This window comes from Ranitomeya imitator, chromosome 10, assembly GCF_032444005.1.
Source record: "Ranitomeya imitator isolate aRanImi1 chromosome 10, aRanImi1.pri, whole genome shotgun sequence".
Taxonomy (NCBI): Eukaryota; Metazoa; Chordata; class Amphibia; order Anura; family Dendrobatidae; genus Ranitomeya; species Ranitomeya imitator.
The window spans coordinates 13843038-13860597 of record NC_091291.1 but is presented as its reverse complement, the minus strand read 5'-3'; the positions used below and the strand labels follow the sequence as shown (position 1 = coordinate 13860597).

The 17560-nt window shown below is 43.6% G+C and overlaps 1 protein-coding gene across 1 annotated transcript in view; it reads left to right on the top strand.

Annotated features, from left to right (window-relative positions):
* The first annotated feature begins 10124 nt into the window (after window positions 1-10124).
* The window catches only part of LOC138651617 (carcinoembryonic antigen-related cell adhesion molecule 5-like), a 78986-nt gene continuing 71550 nt past the window's right edge, over window positions 10125-17560 (top strand). The window contains exon 1 of the mRNA XM_069741937.1: window positions 10125-10181. The gene's annotated coding sequence lies outside the window, so the exon portion shown is untranslated. The remainder of the gene's footprint in view (window positions 10182-17560) is intronic.

The window sequence follows — 17560 nt, the reverse complement described above, 5'->3', positions numbered from 1 at the left end:
AGAAACAACAATACTAATGTTTTAACTCAGAAAAGAGTTCAGAAATCAATATTTTATGGAATAACCATAATTTTTAATCACAGCTTTCATGCGTCTTGGCAGCTTTCCTCCAGTCTCTCATACTGCCTCTGGGTGACCTCATTCCACTCCTGGCACACAAATGTAAGCAGTTCTTCTTTGTGTTATGGCTTGTGACTATCCATCTTCCTCTTGATTACATTCCAGAGGTTTTCAGTGGAGTTCAGGTCTGGAGATTGGGCTGGCCATGACAGGGATTTGATGTGGTGGTCCTTCATCCACACCTTGATTGACCTAGCTATGGGGCATGGCGCATTGTCCTGCTGGAAAAAACAGTCCTCAGAGTTGGGGAACATTGCCTGAGCAGAAGGAATCAACTGCTTTTCCAGGATAACCTTTTATGTGGCTTGATTCATTCGTCCTTCGCAAAGAACAACCTGCCCAATTCCAGGCTTGCTGAATCATCCCCAGATCATCACCGATCCTCCACCAAATTTCACAGTGGGTGCAAGACACTGTGGCTTGTATGCCTCTTTAGTTTTCCGTATAACTATTAGACGACCAGGTGTTGATCAGGGCATGCTCCTGATGAGTCAGTTTTTAACCGTTTGTGCAGACACATGCACATTTGTGGCCTGCTTGAGGTCATTTTGCAGGGCTCTGGCAGTGCTCCTCCTGTTCCTCCTTGCACAAAGGCTGAGGTAGCGGTCCTGCAGCTGGGTTGTTGCCCTCCTACGGCCCCCTCCACGTCTCCTGGTGTACTGGTCTGTCTCCTGGTAGTGCCTCCAGCCTCTGGGCACTACGCTGACACACACAGCAAACCTTCTTGCCACAGCTCACATTAAGGTGCCATCCTGGATGAGCTACACTACCTGAGCCACTTGTGTGGGTTGTAGAGCCCGTCTCATGCTACCACGAGTGTGAAAGCACAACCAACATTCAAAAGTGACCAAAACATCAGCCAGAAAGCATTGGTACTGAGATGTGGTCTGTGTTCCCCACCTGCAGGACCACTCCTTTATTGAGTGTTTCTTGATAATTGCCAATCATTTCTATCTGTTGTCCATTCCATTTGCACAACAGCATGTGAAATTGATTATCAATCAGTGTTGCTTCCTAAGTGGACAGTTTGATTTCACAGAAGTTTGATTAGTAAATCAAGAAGTGAAAAAGTGAAGAAGAAACTGAAAGAGTTAACTGAGGGGCAATAAACATCCACCATTTGTAGAAGAATTGTATAAAGATGTGGGCCAAGAAGGAGAGTAGTAAGAGCAATGGTAATGGAGGAATGGCCGGGAAAGTGCAATGCAGGAAAAAAAAGTATGTGTCGGCTTCCACCATGAATGTTTCAAGGTCTGGCAGTATGAGGAAAGTGTTGAACACCATAATGTCAGCAGTGGTACAATACTATCCCATTTGCATTATTTTTCGAAAAAAGTCCAAAGTTATGGTGTGAGCGTGTTACTCTCAAAGGAGAGGAAAATTGACATTGGTATCGGAGGAATGACTTGTAAAGTGCAAAATGGTAAAGAACTATGGCTGCTCCTCAACTCTCCTAATAATCAAAATTGTGATTTAAGAAAGGTAATACAAATTAATTGAAGGAATGAGAGGACTGCAGAACTGAAATAGGTTTTTCAAATTGGAAAAAATATGACTTTGACGATATCAAATTACAATACATAAGTATATGAATGGACAGAACAGAGATCGTTCTGATGATCAATTTATACCTAGGCCTATAGGTGGGCATCCACTATTTCTAGAGGAGAGAAGGTTTCATAGATGTCACAAACTCTTTACTGTAAGAGCAGAAGCTCCAGAAGCTTCTTGATGCCTTTCTTGAAAAAAGTTGAGTACTTGATTTCTTCGTGTGCTGAAGCCCCTACATTACATCCAGGATATGTTATTCAGAAAATATCTTGGAAAACTCCTTTAAGTCTACAAGATTCCGACTCCTGACACTTAGTCTGTCACAGTCCATCCAAGGGGTTTGAACAACATGACATGATATTTCTCCATCGCGACGCATCTGTCACACGCAACTTCCTTTTCTAAGTTAGATCTTCTGGAGAGTCGTACAACAATCTCTACATATTTCTTACTAGTTATTACAGATACCTTCATTATAGATATGACACTATACTACATGTATAAGCAAATGAGCATTCTGACAGCTCAATATTTAATAATATGAAAGACTGGAATCAAATGGGTTAAAATTGTGCTCCCATCAGAAGGGTGATGAGGAGAGAGGAATCCAAGATTGTGGTTTATTGGGCAACATGTTTCGAAGTATCAAAGTTCTTCATAAGGACAAACCATAGAGAAGAAGAAGTTTGATCGCTGCGGTTTGTCACGATGAAGAGGTTTTATACTTCGAAACGCGTTGGAAAATAAATCTTGGATTCCTGTCTCCTCATCACCCTTCTGATGGCAATAACCCATTTGATTCTAGTCTTTTATTTTTCCATTACCGTGGGTCTGAAGCATCCTAAGCCTATCTGGTAGTTGTGAGCCCACACCAGGACTAAGCCAGCACTATTGCCCACATGTTCCCAACTTATCATCCAGGTAAGACTCAATTGGGTTTTTTATAGATAAAAAGAACCCGGCACTCAACTTTAAGTCAAACTTGTGATTTTTATTTTTACGTACTACAAAATAAAAATCACAAGTTTGACTTAAAGTTGAGTGCCGGGTTCTTTTTATCTATATGCACACGGTTTGGGAACCTACCCGAGCACCTGAGTAGCAGTGCCCACGTCTTTTCACTCACTCAATTGGGTTTTTTGTCCTCCCAGCTCTGTACTCCAATATTTGATAATGTAAAAATAAAGTTCCATCCAGTAGGAGACACACAGCTGACACTCGGAGGTGAAATCAGACAAAACTCCCCCTGGTGGAGGCTGCAACTCCTCTAAGTGGTATAGCAGTATCTGCAGTACCAGCAAGTTGGCCAGATTGGAGTTACATTGGCACACAAGTGGATGACTGGAAGTTCATGCCTGTTGCCTTTCTCATTGCACCACCAGATATCCAGCCGTGATTGTGCGCAGGAATGTGATGATGACACCAACCACGCACTATATGAGGATGGGGCCATAATGAAAAAAATGGAACATGACAAGGGATAGGAGGACAACTTGAGTCTGGTTATGATTGCTGGCCAGCTTGCTTTTCCCTGATGAGAGGCAATATTGCTTTATGTGTTGACAGAGAGTCGTAGTTCTTAGTATATGTGAGCTGGGATGTCTATGGCTTATTTTCCTCCTGCACAGCCTTCACATTTGGTTACAGACCAATCTTTGCCAATGTGTAAAAGAACTACGACACATGTGATACCTGTACTTACGACTTGTCAACATGACAACCAGAACTTTCAGTTGTTATTAAGCCTCCTTCACTAACAGAATGTGTTACATCACCTGTTCTAGAGCCAATCGTAAAAGAAGTCAATGTTGCCCTTGATATTTTAGCATCATGTCGCCTCCACAGTGCATCACCAAGGCCAAAACCTTTCTGCACTGAAGAAATCTACTTGTCATCTCTATCTAGTTTTCATATCTTATCCAACACACAATCATCACCATCCTTGACTTAGCTGACAGTTGCCTCTAAGTGAAAAATGTCCTGAGTTTCTTGCTCCCATTCCATTTAGTCTGGTTTAAAGGTCCACTACCACTCACAGAGCCTCTATCTACTCTGGCCTCATGTCATCTCAGTACAAAAACTAACTTTTAATCTGTTGCAATCAATCAAGTGGAAGAAATTGTTCTGGAGAAATATATTTCCTAGCCCCCAGGGTGCTAAAGATGTAATTGATATTTCGCCATGTAAAACATTAAATGTAATGGAGGCAAAGAAGGCGGAGTGAGCAGAACACTGACTCAAGCTGATGGTGTCGCTGTCAGAGGTTACATCATCCTGCTAAGACTGAGATGAATGATGTACAAGGAAAAGAATACAGCAGCACTCTGTATACACTAAGATGTATGGAAGAATCTAATATATGAAATTCAAAATGCATTACTGCTATCTACTATATAATTGTCTAAGGGTCACTTCCGTCTGTCCTTCTGTCTGCCTGTCTGTCTGTCTATCACGGATATTCATTGGTCGCGGCCTCTGTCTGTCATGGAATCCAAGTCGCTGATTGGTCGTGGGTGGCAAAACGCCCACGACCATTGCCTCAACCAATCAGCGACGGCCACAGTTAGGTGGCAATATGGCCGCTCTTTCCTCCCCGCAGTCAGTGCCCGCTCCATACTCCCCTCCAGTCATCCAGTCAGCCCTCACACAGGGTTAATGCCAGCGTTACCGGAGCGCGGTGTAACGCACTCCGGTTACGCAGCTATTAACCCTGTGTGACCCACTTTTTAGTATTGATGCTGCGTATGCAGCATCAATAGTAAATAGATCTAATGTTACAAATAATAACAATAAAAAACATTCTCACCCTTCGACGTGGCGCTGTCCTCGGCAGTGCAAGCGGCAGGTTCCGGTGCTAAGGATGCTATGGGAGAAGGACCTGCCATGACGTCACGGTCATGTGACCGCAACGTCATCACAGGTCCTGTGCTCATATCCACCCTGGGACCGGAAGCTGCCATGTGCACCGCACACAGGCGACAGGACTACAAGGGGCCCTCGGAAGGTGAGTATATGTTTATTTTTTAACCTGTTTCATACGTGGCTGGGCAATATACTACGTGACTGGCCAATATACTACCTGACTGGGCAGTATACTATGTGTCTGTGCTGTATACTATGTGGCTCTGTGCTGTATACTACATCGCTGTGCAATATACTACATGGCTGGGCAATATACTACGTGACTGGGCAATATACTACGTGACTGGGCAATATACTACGTAACTGGGCAATATACTATGTGGGTTGTGCAATATACTACGTGGACATGCATATTCTAGAATACCCGATGCGTTAGAATCGGGCCACCATCTAGTATAGAATAAACACATAAAATGAAGGTATTTAGAGCACAAATTGGATAATTCATGTGGGCCCAAAAGCTATTACAAGCCTTACCTTTCCCTAGTAAGATCTAAAGCTAATATTTATCAAACATGCCTCTCCCAAGATAAAAACCTACCAATTTATAGGGCAGGTAGGATTGAGCATTAACTAAAAACAGCTTTATGTTGATGGGATATGCTAAGCCAAAAATGGAGGCAGTCACCACCTTCAATGGTATACTACAAAAAACTGACCAGCAACTCCAAACAGAATAAAGCAAGTGTGAAACATACTCACCTTGCACCTGTTAGGTGTCGAGTTCACACCTCTGCACAGGGGGAATCTCGAACCATCTCCTCTGCGGTCTCCCATTCTTCTTCAGCCGCAGTGGAGTCTGCTCAGCAGACATCAGTCCCATCGTCTAGCTCAGGCTGATACTGGTCGACTGGTTACTGCTGCCTTTCCAGCTTCTGCCATTGTAGCTAGTACTGGGCAGTGGCGAGCAGACGTGTTTGGGACTAAGTCCTGCTCTTCCCTTTCTGAGCATGCCCAGGGCAAGATCTCTCGTTGGAGATCAAGGGTCACATGCTTAGATGCTGCAGCAAATCCCATTGGTACTTTAGGAAGGTCCTGAAGGTGTTCTTCTGTGGCTAACTCCCATTGGTCCTTCTGGGAAGATCCTGTTCTTGCTGCAGCTATAAAAGGTTCGCACGGCCATGCGCTAGTGTACATTTGGAATCGTGTGTGTGTCGATGAGTGCAAGTCGTTCTTTAAAATCCCCTCCCTTGTGTATGACTGTTCGCAAAAGGTGGTTGCTTGCTGTCTAGCGCCCGACTACGCTGTCAACATAAAGACACATGATACAGCGTCTATTGCTGTAACCGCCAGTGTGGCGCCGTGCGCTTATAGAGCGCTTTCCTATCCCGAGTCTGGGTGGTTAGTGGCGTCCACCAAAGCGGCACAGCACGCACTCTTGTGCTTTAAGTTGTATTTTCTGTTACTTTGACACCCCAGTTGCAGTGTCGAGCGTAAGTGGTCTGTACGTACTCTAATCCTGTGTCATGGGATAGAGTCCTGAGAATCCTTGCTTGCGCTCTTGGTGCGGTACTGTGGCCCTGTGACGCAACAGGGTTTGCTTCCTTCACACAGGGTGAAGTTTACCCGTGTGTGTATCCACATTGTACCGCCATATAGTTCGTCATTACTCAGCAGCAGGTTCCATCTCTGCACGGTGGACCGTGGGCTGCGAACGCACCTTATACCATCTCTCTTATAATTTGGTGTGTTCTGCCAGCCCTAATAGCGCCTCACGTGTTCTGCAGTTGCAGCTCCATGCTCTGTTCCTTGCTCACTCCCTCCAGTTTTCTGATGTTTACTACATGACCTCTGGCGCATCTTCTGCTGACTAGTGTTTCACACATCAAGTGAAGTTTTTCCCTCCCTCAACGGTATTCTTACTGTCCTCTCTTCCTTCCCTTTTCCCACCAGCTGCATCATTGCCCTCTTTTCACCTCTTCCCCACCAGCAGTAACACTTGGTCTGTAAATCATCTTCCCCCACTTTCAGCCGTAGTTCTCTTATTCCCATCCCTCCCTTACTGGGTCCAGGGCCGGCACTAGCGTCAGGCAGACCAGGCAGCTCTCTAAGGCCCCCAATCCCCCAGAGGCCCCCAGCCAGTCGCCTGCCACCAGCACCGACTCCCCCTGCCAGTGCTGACTTACCCCCCCGCCAGTGCTGACATATTCAACTATACAGGCGTCTATGATGCCAGTACAGTTCAAAGCAATGATGGAGGAGAGCGCGTCAGCTGATGCTCACTCTCCCATCAATCCCCTCTGACACTGCGGGTGCGCGATGATGTCACTTCATCGCGTACCTGCTGTGTGCCGGGCAGACAGCAGGCACTGAGACCGGAGCCGGGAGCAGTGTGCGGCATGAGGAGAGGTAAGGGTGGTGTGTTTTTTTGTAATATATCAATGAGTGAGTTCTGGACTGTGGGCCCATTCTCAGGGGGGCTACATTATATTCTATGGGGGGCTGTATTATATTCTATGGGGGCAATATTATACAGTATTCTATGGGGGCCTGTATTATATTCTATGGGGGGCTGTATTGTATTCTATGGGGGCCTGTATTATATTTTATGGGGGACTGTATTATATCCTAAGGGGGTGTTGTATTATATTCTATGGGGGGCTGTATTATATTCTATGGGTGGCCTGTATTCTATTCTATGGGGGCTGTATTATATTCTATGGGAGCTACATTATATTCTATGTATTTAAATGTATTATATTCTATGAGGGGTGATTGCATCATACTCTATGAGGGTGCTACATTGTATTCTATGGGGGGCTGCATTATATTCTATGAGGGGACTGTATTATATTCTATGGGGACCTGTACTATATTCTATGTGGGGCTGTATTATATTCTATGGGGGCCTGTATTATATTGGGGGCTGCATTATATTTTGTGGGGGTCTGTATTATATTCTATGGGGGCCTATATTATATTCTAGTAACATACATAGTAACATAGTTAGTAAGGCCGAAAAAAGACATTTGTCCATCCAGTTCAGCCTATATTCCATCATAATAAATACCCAGATCTACGTCCTTCTACAGAACCTAATAATTGTATGATACAATATTGTTCTGCTCCAGGAAGACATCCAGGCCTCTCTTGAACCCCTCGACTGAGTTCGCCATCACCACCTCCTCAGGCAAGCAATTCCAGATTCTCACTGCCCTAACAGTAAAGAATCCTCTTCTATGTTGGTGGAAAAACCTTCTCTCCTCCAGACGCAAAGAATGCCCCCTTGTGCCCGTCACCTTCCTTGGTATAAACAGATCCTCAGCGAGATATTTGTATTGTCCCCTTATATACTTATACATGGTTATTAGATCGCCCCTCAGTCGTCTTTTTTCTAGACTAAATAATCCTAATTTCGCTAATCTATCTGGGTATTGTAGTTCTCCCATCCCCTTTATTAATTTTGTTGCCCTCCTTTGTACTCTCTCTAGTTCCATTATATCCTTCCTGAGCACCGGTGCCCAAAACTGGACACAGTACTCCATGTGCGGTCTAACTAGGGATTTGTACAGAGGCAGTATAATGCTCTCATCATGTGTATCCAGACCTCTTTTAATGCACCCCATGATCCTGTTTGCCTTGGCAGCTGCTGCCTGGCACTGGCTGCTCCAGGTAAGTTTATCATTAACTAGGATCCCCAAGTTCTATGGGGGTGTATTATATTCTATGGAGGGCTGTATTATATTCTATGGGGGCTACATTATATTCTATGTATTTAAATTTATTATATTCTATGAGGGGTGATTGCATCATACCCTATGAGGGTGCTACATTGTATTCTATGGGGGGCTGCATTATATTCTATGGGGGGCTAGATTACATTGTATGGGAGGCTTCATTATACTCTATGAGGAAGCTACATTATATTCTATGGGTGGCTGCATTATACTATATGAGGAGGGCTACATTGCATTCTATGGAGGGGCTACATTATATTCTATTGGGGGCTGCATTAGACTATATGAGGAGGGCTATATTATATTCTATGGAGAGGGCTACATTATATTATATGGGGGCTGCATTATATTTTATGGGGACTGCATTATACTCTATGAGGGGGCTACCATATATTCTATGCAGGGGCTGCGTTATACTAAATGAGGGGGCTGCATTATATTCTATGGGGGGTTACATTTTATTGTATGGCGTGGCAGCATTATACTTGGAGGGCTACATTATATTCTGTGGGGTGGTTGCATTATACTCTGTGGGGTGGCAGCAGTATACTATATGTGGGCTGTATTATACTGTATTGAGGACTATGGGGAATACATTATACTATATGAAAAACTATGGGGTGCATTATACTATGGGAAGTGAATTGTACTACATGGATGACTATGGTGATGCATTATACTATATGGAGCACTATGAGGAGTGTATTATACTATATGGAGGACTGAGCAGTGTATTTTAATATATGGAGGACTATGAGGAGTGTATTATACTATATGGAGGACTGAAGAGTGTATTTTACTATATGGAGGGCTGAGCAATGTATTCTAATATATGGAGGACTATGAGTAGTGTATCATACTCTATGGAGGACTGAGTGTATTTTAATATATGGAGGACTATGAGGAGTGTATTATACTATATGGAGGAATGAGTGTATTTTAATATATGGAGGACTATGAGGAGTGTATTATACTATATGGAGTACTATGAGGAGTGTATTATACTATATGGAGGACTGAGGAGTGTAATATACTATATGGAGGACTGAGCAATGTATTCTAATATATGGAGGACTATGAGGAGTGTATTATACTATATGGAGGACTGAGTATTGTATTGTACTATATGGAGGACTGAGTATTGTATTATACTATATGGAGGACTGAGTGTATTTTACTATATGGAGGACTATGAGGAGTGTATTATACTATATGGAGGACAATGAGAGGTGTATTATACTATATGGAGGACTATGGGGAGTGTATAATACTACATGGAGCACTATGAGGTGAGTATCACACTGCTCAGTCCTCCATATAGTTTAATACAAACCTCATAGTCCTCCATATGTCCTCCTAGTTCCTCCCTGGCCTTGAGAGGTCTAGTGTTAGATGTAAGTGTGTGAGTCCTGAGTAGTGCCCCTCCTTACCCAAGAGCGGAGTACCACACCTCAGAATGAGGTGCAGTACCTCTGTGGCGACTGAACCTCAGGGGCGCCACAAGTGCAGTCTATAGTTTATATATTCAGGTGGCCCCCAGACCCAGTATTGTGGTGCAGGTTCCCCTCCAAGCTGTCTCTGGTTCTGATTCCCTGGCTGACAGGATTTTTATCAGGAGCAGAGGTCAATGGCCGCACAGGTCACAGATAGCTATGCCCAGCTATGGTCACACATGCAGGATAAAGTGTCCTAAATACCTCAGACAATCCCTCTCTAAATCTGAAAGATTCAGCCTTCTACCACTGTGGTAGTTTGACAGGCATCACATTTAAGAGGTTAAAAACATGACGTTTCTCCATTGCTTAATCAGTCTGGAATCAGTGCAAGGGTTTGTTGCTAAAAAAAAACTTCCTTATTCTACGATAGATCTACAGGGCAGACACACAACAATGAGGGGGTTCTTAATGTCAGGTAAGATCCTTATAGATAAAAAGTCATAGTCTTTATACAATGATAATTAGTAAGTGACTGTTCTGGCACTAGCTACATATCTTTACTATAAACAATTAAGCATCATATCTACAAGACAATAAACTGGTGATAACGTAATGTTAGAACTCTATGTCCACTGGGCGCAATATCTCACTGATAGAACTTACATGGTACTTGTCAGTGAGTCCTTTACAGTGTGCTGAAAGGAGACAAAAACAGAAAGTATCAATCAGTATGGACTGAATTGTTGGACTGGAAATTACATCCAATTTTGCACAGCTACAGTAAAAAAAATGTACCAAGTGCTGTTTCTTTTATTAATAACTGCTATATATACACAGTGGGGGAAATAAGTATTTGATCCCTTGCTGGTTTTGTAAGTTTGTCCACTAACAAAGACATGAACAGTCGATAATTTTAAGGGTAGGTTAATTTTAACATTGGGAGATAGAATGGGGTATGGGGAATGCACCAGTACGCTTCTCCTGTGACTGTGATTTTTCAGACACAAAGATATCTAGATATCTAACAAAAGAGGACACTATAATAAAAGAGAGCGCTGTGAATAACAAAAATAACAAGAATACACTATGTAAGAGACAGCACTGTACATAACAGCAGAGGAAGCTATATAATAAGGCACGGCACCATATACCGTATAACTAGAGAGGATGGTACGCAATAAGGGATGGTGTTATACATAATACAAGAGGAAATTATGTAACTAAGGATGGTGTTATATACAATCAGTGAGTTCACTATATACTAATATAGTGTATACTAATGGCTCAGTAGTTAGCACTGCTGCCTTGCAGCACTGGGGTCCTGGGTTCAAATCCCACCAAGGGCAACATAGTAACATAGTAACATGGCTAGGTGAGAGGCTCTTACCTTGACAAGCCAGAGATGGTATGTCACTCTCCATAAGGAGACCTGGACCCGTAGAAGCGCGAAACGGCCGTCGTCCTTCACCTCCCTCCCGCACCCTAACCACTACCAGCCGCTGCTCCGTTTCATGTATGTCCACCTGTTCTCTTGAATAAAGGACATCTCTATTCAGCAGTACCTGGGTGAGTGCCACTTTCATTTGTTCTTCTATGAATCCCCTTAGACCCTACTTCTATTATACTATCACCAATACAAATATTAATACAATCATACATTGTAGTTATTAATACAGCCATACAGTATAGTTATTAATACAGCCATACATTGTAGTCATTAATACAGCCGTACAGTGTAATTATTAATGCAGTCATACAGTGTAGTTATTAATACAGCCATACATTATAGCCATTAATACAGCCATACAGTGTAGTTATTAGTGCAGCCATACAGTGTAGTTATTAATACAGTCATACAGTGTAGTTATTATTACAATCATACAGTGCAGTTATTGATACAGCCATACGTTGTAGTTATTAATACAGTCATACAGTATAGTTATTAATACAGTCATCCAGTGTAGTTATTAATACAGCCATACGTTGTAGTTATTAATACAGTCATACAGTATAGTTATTAATACAGCCATACGTTGTAGTTATTAATACAGTCATACAGTGTAGTTATTAATACAGTCATACAGTATAGTTATGAATACAGCCATATGTTGTAGGTATTAATACAGCCATACAGTGTAGTTATTAATACAGCCATACAGTGTAGTTATTAATACAGCCATACAGTGTAGTTATTAAGACAGCCATACAGTATAATTATTAATACAGCCATACAGTGTAGTTATTAATACAGCCATACAGTATAGTTATTAATACAGAAATACAGTGTAGTTATTAAGATAGCCATACAGTGTAGTTATTAATACAGCCATACAGTATAGTTATTAATACAGAAATACAGTGTAGTTATTAAGATAGCCATACAGTGTAGTTATTAATACAGCCATACAGTATAGTTATTAATACAGCCATACAGTGTAGTTATTAAGACAGCCATACAGTATAATTATTAATACAGCCATACAGTGTAGTTATTAATACAGCCATACAGTATAGTTATTAATACAGCCATACAGTGTAGTTATTAAGACAGCCATACAGTATAATTATTAATACAGCCATACAGTATAGTTATTAATACAGCCATACAGTATAGTTATTAATACAGAAATACAGTGTAGTTATTAAGATAGCCATACAGTGTAGTTATTAATACAGCCATACAGTATAGTTATTAATACAGTCATACAGTATAGTTATTAATACAGCCATATGTTGTAGTTATTAATACAGCCATACAGTGTAGTTATTAATACAGCCATACAGTGTAGTTATTAATACAGCCATACAGTATAGTTATTAATACAGAAATACAGTGTAGTTATTAAGATAGCCATACAGTATAGTCATTAATACATAAATACAGTGTAGTTATTAAGATAGCCATACAGTATAATTATGAATACAGAAATACAGTATAGTTATTAATACAGCCATACAGTGTAGTTATTAATACAGCCATACAGTATAGTTATTAATACAGAAATACAGTGTAGTTATTAAGATAGCCATACAGTATAATTATGAATACAGAAATACAGTCTAGTTATTAATACAGCCATACAGTGCCGGTAGTAGCAAGTAGAGACGCAAATATTAATAAAATATAACTTTTAATGAATAATTCTAAAAACATAGAAATATATCCCAACACATGCTAAGAAGAACCAGAAACAAACAACCTAAAACCAAAACACAGAGTATGGCGTGAATCTACACCAACATCACATAGGTCCTGGATAATAAATAGCTATATGTAAACTGTGCCAGTAGTAAATATGGAGGTCTCACCTAATTCAGAGTAGACCTTGTAGTCCGTGGAGCTCTCTGGGCAGCAGATGAGGTAAACAGGGAATGCTACTAACCCGGTCGTGCCTAATGCAGCAGCTCTTGTCCTTACTAGGATAGTACCAAAGTGTGGCACTAAGCCTTCTGGCCTCACAAAACATCTCTCCAGATATGTTCCTACCTCAATGATGATGACTCTGAGGGATCAGAGTACATGCGAGGGAAGGATATTAACAGGAAAGAAGAAAAGGAGAGATTCAGGGTTCTGCACTGACAACCATGCTCTGTCCGGTGTGCCAATCGTTGCATGACCTGCAAAAAATATGCTAAGGAACTTAATTATTCCTGAGAGATAAATTTCCTGTTTAAATAGGCTGAATCTTGCTACAATCTACCGCAAGAGTGGACCAGTCACTGTTGTGGAGGCCGAACCTATAGGCTGGAATTAATTCTGCTCAAAATTAACATTAATTATAATTGTTTTCTATTAATATTAATGGTATCCAGGGCTGCCACTAGAGATTTCGGGTCCCCATACTGGCAAAATTTTCGGGGCCCCCTTGAGACTCCGCCCAGGCTCCACCCCAGCCCCACCTACCACGCTCCACCCCTCGAACTGTCCACAGTCCCACCGCTCTCTCTTGGAAAAACTCCACTTCTCACCAATCACACATTAACAGTTCCCATCACCAGATCACACATATAGCCGGCAGCTTTTGTTTTGGCCAAAAGATTTTTTAAGCCGCCACCATAACACGGTAGACACTTTTGGCCGGGCCCTACTCTGCTGTAACCTACTAAATATTTGTTAAAATATGCAATACAATTTAGGTATATTTTTTATTTATTTTTCAATTTTTAAAATGACCAATAATATCACATAAAAAGAACAAATACCGCTACACCATGACCAGATGACATATTACCACCACAGTGATCGAATAATATCACATACAAAGAACAAATACCACTACACCATGACCAGACCACATATTACCACCACATAGTGACTGAATACTACAATTCTGATCAGTAATTAAAAAAAAAAGCACCATACGATCACCATAAGTGCCATTATACACAGGAGATCTGTACTTAGTATGCAGTGTCTGTGTACAGATAATACAGTGATCACTAGTGAACTTATACACAGGAGCTCTGTATACAGCATACAGTGTATAGTGTCAGTGTATAGGTAACACACTGACTCACCAGTGACGTCTCTAGGTGAAGTCCTTCATCTTTCATCCAGCACAGACCGCCATCATTTCATCCAGCCAGGACTTCTCTCTGCAAGAAATAACACAGTTATCTCGAGCTCCGCTTGTAGAATACATTACTTAATTTTTCCCAACTTCTACATTACACCACATGAAGAAAAAGAGGCGACATAGTGTCACTCTACACAGTAACAGGACCGCCCCCCCATTTAAAACTGTGTCCTCAAAAAATAAAATAAATACATCACTGCAGTAATAATATCCCTAAATTAGCCCCTATGGTAATAATATTCCCCATCCTGGCCACCGTGTGTCTCATTCCTGGCGTCAGCCATATGTTCTCCCATCCTGCCCTCATGAGTATCCATTCTGCCCCATATGATCTCCCCATCCTGCCCCATATGATTGCCCCATGTGATCTCTCCATCCTGCCCCATCTGTCTCCATCATATCCATCCTGCCCCATGATCCTGCACGATCTATCTCCAATTCTGCTCCCAGTGTCTCCAATCATGCCCCATGTCTCCATTCTGCCCATGTCTGCAATCCTGCCACTTGTCGCCAATCATGCCCCCTGTGTCTCCATTCTGCCCCATCTGTCTCCAATCCTCCCCCATCTGTCTCCAGTCATGCCCCCATGTCTTTCATCCTGCCCCGTGTCTCCAATCACGCTCCATATTTCCATTCTGCCCCATGTCTCGCATTCTGCCCCAATGTCCAGCATTCTGCCCCAATGTCCAGCATTCTGCCCCAATGTCCAGCATTCTGCCCCCGGGTCTCACAGTCTGCCCCTGTGTCCAGCATACTGCCCCTGTCACTGTGTCCAGCATTCTGCCCCTGTCACTGTGTCCAGCATTCTGCCCCTGTCACTGTGTCCAGCATTCTGCCCCAGTGTCTCCAGCATTCTGTCCCAGTGTCTCCAGCATTCTGCCCCCAGTGTCTCCAGCATTCTGCCCCAGTGTCTCCAGCATTCTGCCCCAGTGTCTCCAGCATTCTGCCCCCAGTGTCTCCAGCATTCTGCCCCAGTGTCTCCAGCATTCTGCCCCAGTGTCTCCAGCATTCTGCCCCAGTGTCTCCAGCATTCGGCCCCCAGTGTCTCCAGCATTCTGCCCCCAGTGTCTCCAGCATTCTGCCCCTGTGTCTCCAGCATTCTGCCCCCAGTGTTTCCAGCATACTGCCCCTGTGTCTCCAGCATTCTGCCCCTGTGTCTCCAGCATTATGCCCCAGTGTCTCCAGCATTCTGCCCCTGTGTCTCCAGCATTTTGCCCCTGTGTCTCCAGCATTCTGCCCCTGTGTCTCCAGCATTCTGCCCCCAGTGTCTCCAGCATTCTGGCCCCAGTGTCTCCAGCATTCTGCCCCCAGTGTCTCCGGTGGTCCACCGCTGCCGCTTGCCTCTTCTCCGCCGACTGGTCCTCCACCGGTCCCCCGCTGCCGCCTGCCTCTTCTCCTCCGCCGTCTGGTCCTCTGCCGGGTCCCTCGTCGTCCGGTGGTCCCCCGCTGCCGCCTGTCTCTTCTGCTCCCTCCGCTGTCTGCTCCTCTGCCATCCGCAGGCGCAGCCACATGGTGGCACATCGCACGCTGCTCTGCTCCGGAATGAGGAAGTGGAGCAGGACAGCGTGTTACATCACGAACTAGTGGCCCATGATGCACCGCGGGCCCAGCCGCCTTAAAGCTACAGGGCTCATTTAGGCACAGTGGCAGCCGCGCAGCCTCAGCCTGAATAAAAATGTCAGGGGGGGCCTGAGCAGAGCGCGGACCGGACCGGCTGCCAGCATGCTCGCTCGGGCCCCCCCTTTTTGCTCCTCATCACCAGGCCCCATACTGCAGTGATGCCTGTAATGCCCTGATGGCGGCCCTGATGGTATCACTTAATATTGCAGAGAAATAAGTATGCTGACAACCCCTATATACCATATGAGCTCATACACAGCCACCCTATATACTCTTTGAGTCCACACACAGCCCCTATTTACCATAAGAGCTCACACATAGCCCCCTATATAGAGTTTGAACCCCACATAGCCCCCTGTATACAGTATGAGCCCCCATTAAGCCCTCAGTATTCAGTATGAGCCCCGCATAGTCCCCTATATACAATGTGAGCCCCCACATAGCCTCTCTATATACAATATGAGCCTTCACACAGCCCCTAAATGCAGTTAGAGCCCCCACATAGCTTCACATATACAGTATGAGCCACCATATAGCCTCTCTTTATACTGTACATTTCGGTCTCCCCATAGCCTCCTATTGTTAAGCACAGTGTAGGAAAGGCTAAGTGCAACATGAAGGGTTAAGGAGAAGGTAACCAAACACTAGGAAAGGAGGGAGTAAAGACCCCTAGACAGATCTAATGTCACCCTGTCTATCCTATCATGCCTATATAGATTCCGCACCTATTGCCGAGCAGGATAGCTAATCCCTGGCTGACCCTGGTGATAAACTCTGCACCAGGAAGGACAGGATAAGCACTAGTCAATCCCACTAACACTTAAGACAGAAAGGATAAATGAAACAAGAGGACATTTAGCTTGATTAGACTCAGGCAGAAACACCAATGTCCTCCAAACTCCACAGAGGACGCTAGCAGACTGCTACAGCTCCAAACCTCAAAAGGGCAGTGCAAATAGAAAATATCACCCGCAACTCCCAACAGGAAGATGGGTGTTATAAACACCCAGGTCCAGGTGTGGCCATTAAATCTGGGGGAGGTAACCACTAGTCTGCAAAGCAAACTACTCAGACCTTCTGCAGACAGATGCAGTGCAACTGTCTGCACCCTCTGAGACATCCGTGACACCTTTTTACATTGCGAGCCCCCCCGAAAATAATCTTCTATATACAGTATTAGTAGCCTACTATATACAGTATAAATAGCCTCCCATATACAGTGTGAGCACCCACATAGCCTCCTATATACAGTTTGAGCCCCCACAGAGCCTCTTATCTACAGTATAAGCTGCCACGTAGCCTCCTATATACAATGTGATCCCCCACAGAGCTTCTTATATACAGTAGGAGCTGCCACATAACCTCCTATACAGTTAAGTAATAGCACGTCTGATCCAATTATAGACCCCCACACACCCCTCTTTTACTATTTTTTCTCCATTTCCCCATTTATAATTGACTAGATGGCAGCCCGATTCTAAAGAATCGGGAGTCTAGAATCCATATATACTTGAAATTCGGCAGGAGCTTGAAGAGCAACGTCACTGGGCCCGCCTCCACGCAGTAGAAACTTGCTGTGAGGTAAAAATTCAAAAATCACACCAAAATGGCGGGCGGAGTGTGTCACAGTACGGCACGTTTCTGATTGGTCGCTCGC